The 6,000-nt window shown below is 35.1% G+C and overlaps 1 protein-coding gene across 4 annotated transcripts in view; it reads right to left on the bottom strand.

The window, feature by feature from the left end:
* The window catches only part of LOC117394466 (protein Jumonji-like), a 144,854-nt gene that overhangs the window by 81,864 nt on the left and 56,990 nt on the right, over window positions 1–6,000 (bottom strand). The window lies entirely within an intron of this gene.

The following is a 6,000-nucleotide window of genomic DNA, read 5'->3' as shown; positions in this document are numbered from 1 at the left end:
GTCATTAGCTACTGTATATTATTTTTGAAGCAAGACACAAGCTGTTTTTCTTCAGAACTCTTGAATTCCCCAACATGGGTTAATGCTTACACTACAGGCATATACTTTGACTACTTAGCAATAAGGCTTCCATATCACATTAGTAAAGGGTGGATGGTCCAATGATTGGATAGAAAAGTATGTTTCCTCAATTCAAAGGATTTAAATTGTGGCCAATAAGCAAATCGTTCCCTAATTAGGATTTGAAACTAGCAAGTGGTGTGTCCGGGAACAGAAGTTAAATAGCATGTTCGATATATCCGTTCAAGAGGACCAAATTCTAGCGAGGTGTACCCTTCATTTGTGGCTGACGTGATTAGAGAAAAAGGCACCAGGGCAGGTGTTGTGTACATTACAATAACTCACTCCCCAACATGGTGAGAAAGTGGCTAGAAGGCCCATATTGATAACCTTTGACCTAATTAAATGTGGTGGATGATTCAAGGGCCTTCCAACAAAAATTAATTTGTTTACGTTGAGTAACCCCCGTTGGTCCACCTGAACTGGAATGACCCTGAAGTTAAACATTAGCAGTGAACAGCAATGTATAGGAAATATTTTTCAGAATGTATTGTCTGATGAGCTTGTCATTCAAGGGCTCAATAACACACCATAAAATATAAAACCACTATAAGATACTGTAAAAAAAAAAAAACATTAAAAAGGTTTTACTAAAACAAGGAAAAAACTCATTCAATTATTCTTTATATATAAAAAAAAAAAACACACTATTATACATAACCAATACGTTTGGTGATGACTAAATTTAAATAAAAAAAATAAACAAATAGTATTCAAGACTACATGTGAATGTTTTATGCCATTTATATGGATTACCTGTAAAATTGGATTTTCAATCAACTATAAACAAGTGAATACAACACCAGTAAATTATGCACATTAGTACCACCAAAGGTTCGAACCTTCCTTCGGTAATGTGTTCCGAACCTTCAAAAGGTCAAAATGTACCCTTCGTTGCAGCCCTAGTCAGAGCAGAGAACACCGACTTTCAAAAAAAATAAATAAATAAATAAATAAATAAATAAATAAATAAATAAATAAATAAATAAAAAAAAAACAAACAACAACAACCCCACACGTTATGAGAATTCTTTTCCTCAATCCCAGACCATTGCCAACTTCTAATAAAGTATATGAAACACAGTAGTATTGTATGTGTATTGCTTTTCTGCTACAGCATTTCAAAATGCCAACAACATTACTGAATTGGCAAGCCTTTTCTTGAAGCCTACTTAAAATAAACCCAAAAGACAAATCTGGTCATGACAGCCCCTCAGGCTGCAGGTACTCAAAACATCTACTGTACTCAACACCCTTTTCACTACCAACATGAAAAGACTATCATGTATTTGTACAGGATAATACAAACAAAAGATAAAAATATTCTCAATAAAGATGTTGTAGGTCAATGAGAACAATAAACTACGAGCAAGATGATTTCAGCCTAATTCTTCACAGTGACAGTGTACTGTCCAGGTGTGATTTCAAAAGTTGTATTGGCTCCTGATATTAAGTGAACATAATTATCTTTATTTCATAGTCTTCACTAGATGTTTAGATATAAAAAATAAAGTTTACAATGTGTACTGTATGTATCTGAAGTGACCCCAGCTGTCCAGCTATGGATCTGTGTATCAATATCCTCAAACCTCTCATTCATGCCTATTGTATGTGGTTATGCAACTACTCATTTGAAAAAGAAAACATAACACATATTCAGGTGTCTGGGAACATGCTGAAATATTAAAACTTGATAACCAAACTGATAGGAAATCTTAGTTATGGATCAGAAACAAAGCTGGAAAAAAATATAAAGTTTGTACGTCTAATACACAGCATGTTAATATGTGGATTGAGAATGACACGGAATACATGCATTGTGAACTCTCAAATGTGAACAAAAAATTAACAAGAATACTGCACTGCAAAAGAGTTCATTAAAGCTGATCAAAATGTTTGCTGTCGGACTGGGTTGTCTATCTCAGAGTCTTTAGGCGACTGAAGACGTCAGGTTAGCATGAGTGAAGCACTGCAGCTCTTCTAAGAAATACAAATAGAACAGAAGCCACCAACGTTTCTCAGTGATTAAGAAGGTTGCCAGTTCCTCAGCAAAGGGGTATCTACAAGCCATGTTACACACAACTGTGCAAAACTATGATTGATAATAATAATAATAATAATAATAATAATAATAATAATAATGACGACAACAACAATTACTTATAATATATTATTATTATTATTATTATTATTATTATTATTATTATTATTATTATTATTATTATTATTATTCCAACTCCAGCGTGCCAACTAATTCAGCATTTAAAATCGACTGTGGGGCAGAGCAGTTTAATAAAGGAGTAACACATCATTTGTATCAGCCTATACTTTACAACTGTACATTCCATTTTCAATAACTATAATTAAATGTACCTGTAAAACACAAAAAATGCTGCCTCTCCCTTTAAAAATGTGTGTCACTATTTATGAATGCGCCAAGATATCCTTCTCTGAAAAACAGCATATCACATGTTTTAAACTTAAGTGAGAACGGTAATCTGATCCAATACAAATGCCTGGAAGTCCAGAGGTGCTGTATGAATACCAGCAGAATACAAAAACCCCAGCTTTCATGCAACAAACATGTGCAAGTACTGTTGTGTAAAACTGTAGCTTAAAAACTGACAATTGCATTCAAGAAATTTAGAATAAAAAACATCAAAAATACTCAATTAAAAGAACCCTGTGTGTTGCAAACGTGCCATTAACAAAATGCCCTGAAAACTAACAAACAAACTAGGCCTAATTATAAAAAAGGGTTGAAATGCAGCAAAATAAATAAATAAATAAATAAATAAATAAATAAATAAATAAAAAGGTGAAAAAAGCTGATTTGTTAACTAATGTTATTTTTCACCAAATAAAAGGATGCCTAGATACAAAGCTTAGTCAACACGAACAGGTTTTTATTGTCAGTTGCGTCTTCTTTAGCAGCTGCATCTCATCCTGAATACAATAGACTTGGTTACATTGTTTACCATTGAGGATGATTTAATTGCACAGCAGCTTCCGTAGTTAGATGAGCTGATACTGTATCTCTTCAGCCAAAGCAGCAGGCATGGTCATTTAAGATGTTACCATAATGAAAAACAGTAATGTAAATGTAGCTTTGTCAGAGTTTTGTACTGAAGCAAGGTCAGTTGTTGCAGGGAAAACTATTTCTCAAAACTTCCCATTATGAATGTTGAAAGCAGAACGTATAGAAATACTTGGGCCTCAGGTAATGCAGTGTAGTTTCTTTAAGAAAAGTTTCTCTTTTGTATAAAGCCTTAACTGCTCCTCAATACAAGCTGCACTGTATACATTGTTCCCCAGTTTGTTCACAGTTCTGGTCATTTAACCATTGTCTAAACAGGATGACAAGAGTAGGAGGCAGATTTCAGTGAACAATGTATTATGATGTAATAACCTTGGCACACTTCCAAGAGCTTTGCTGGGTCTTCCCCAGAAAGCAGACCCCTCATCTCCTCCCCTCTCCCTGGCAAGACATCACAGTGCTGCCTGCCTTGGGTCATTAATACAGTATGTTTACAAGGCCCTGGTGCCCCAAGGGTCTTGCAGCTGACATTGGGAGGTCAGCAGCAAGCAAGGAAGCAGGCAGGCAGGAACAGAGCACAGATGCTTATTTTATATATATATATATATATATATATATATATATATATATATATATATATATATATATATATATATATATATTATATGCCAAGCTGATCCTCGACAGAGCATGCACAATTTTTTCTCATAACTCACATTTCCATCCAATATGTACAGATCTGTGTGTATAGCAGGCATTCCTATTACAGTATAGTAGTTCTGGTCAGGAAATAACATAGCCTTAGCTGCAGCACTAACCTAGTTAGAAAAATCTGGATTAAAGTCATGCCAGGTTACAGTGGGTTAGTGACTTACAAGCGTTAGTGTTTATGAAGCAGCAAGCTTTTTTTTTTTTTTTTTTTTTTTTTTTTTTAATTGCTTGTAGATTTTTCCAGTACGCTATTTTTCAACATTAGGCTGTTCTTGTTTCCCACATATTGCAGTTTAAAAGTACAGATGGACTTTAATTGGGGAAGTTCTTCCATGTGAAAAGACCAATGCACAGCAGAGTGATGGTCTGCTTGCAAGGAAAACTAATGGGACCAAATTAAACCCAGTCCAGCGGTTTTGCAACAAAATTAACAGACATTTTCTTTTACATTATATACTTCAAACAAAATCTCTTTTGAGCAAGGGTACTCTGTTTATTGTAAAGACTGAATGCTCAGCAGAACATGAGAATGCACAGAACACGCTGGAGTCAATTAAATATAAGCATGTCTAAAATGACAGATTACTGATGCAATTCAGAATCATCATCCAATAAAATCAAAAAAGAGTAAAAGTTCATAATCAGGAAGAAATATTACAGGAAAGGAATGGAATGTCCATCGTCCGTCAGGCTCAAAGAAAATGATAATGCTGCTAAAATGCAACTGGGAAAATGTAATCGCCACAAGCAAGATGGATCAATGCACGCTGGACAAAGTCTTATTTTACAACGGGGTGTGAGATGTTGCTGTAAAAGCACTTCCACATTTACAAATCTAGGCCTAGCAAATGCTAGTTGGCTTCGTAGAGAGAGTCAGAGAGTATTACTGTAGCTGCATTCTATTAAAAAACAGAGAATTAGATTAATGTGTAGCAACTCTTTGTTTACAACAAGGGGTAGCCTTGAGAAAGAATTCATACCATCAAAGCTTTATATGACTGCCAGGGATGTGGTCGCAAAGGCAGCCACACCAGCTGCCATGTGACCTCAGCCTATGTTTTTACACACAGATCGTAAAGCATTTCAGAAAACTACAGAACAAAAGTATCTACGAGAGGGTGGTGAAATTTGGTGTGTAGCCCCAAGGTATCATGGGAAGACAATACCAGGAGTTACCACAGGCAGGTAATGTAAAGAGGATTCAGTAGTCAATAATACAACATACTGCATTTCCTGTCAGATGGCGCCTAACAGTACTGCCTTATCCAGCTTACTTTTGTGTTGCCCAATATTTATACACTCTCCAGAAAAGCAACCTAACCTACAGTAGCACATTCATCTAATGCTGCTCCAGCAAAACAGTGTGTACAACGTAACTAACGGGGTGATGGTCCAAGCTTACCCCCGCCCACAATCACATTATACTCTCAGGAACCCAGAGTTCTTAGAACTCAGGACAACAACAACAACAACAACAACAACAACGACGACGACGTGGTAGCGTTCACAGGTATAAATGTTTATTTTGCACTGGATACTGCACACAAATTACAATGACAACTGATGATCACCAACTAACAGGTTGTAAATACACTGATTAATGGAATAATTCTCTCTCTTCTCCTAAGGAAAGACACGGCATTAAATAATCTCAGCCACATCTACTCCTAACAGGATTAATTATTCAACAAACAATTGCACCTGGAATCATTTTACACAAAAAGAAACTACTTAACTACAGAAGAAACATGTTTAACGTAAAGTATGTTAATGTTTTATTGTAAAAGTATATACTTTTACAATAAAACATTAACATACTTTACGTTAAACATGTTTCTTCTGATTTATACATATTTGTTTAACCTGCATGAATACCGTCTTTACAAACACAATCATTAAAACTATGATATTACTTACTTATTATTATCATTATTATTTTCCTTAACTATTACCAGTAAAGACCCTTGTTCCACTCGGCAACTTCATTAAAAGGAAACGCCCTAAAATACACTACAGCAATACACTGTCGCATATCAAGCACACTTGATCAACAGCATGCACAATACATACCACGGCTTTAATCACAATAATAATCACAACATGTAGTTCAATATTACAGTGAGGGTCTCAAC

The sequence above is a fragment of the Acipenser ruthenus genome, chromosome 3 (genome assembly GCF_902713425.1).
Source record: "Acipenser ruthenus chromosome 3, fAciRut3.2 maternal haplotype, whole genome shotgun sequence".
Taxonomy (NCBI): domain Eukaryota; kingdom Metazoa; phylum Chordata; class Actinopteri; order Acipenseriformes; family Acipenseridae; genus Acipenser; species Acipenser ruthenus.
Note: the sequence above shows the minus strand (reverse complement) of the source record. Positions and strands in the feature narration are given on the sequence as shown.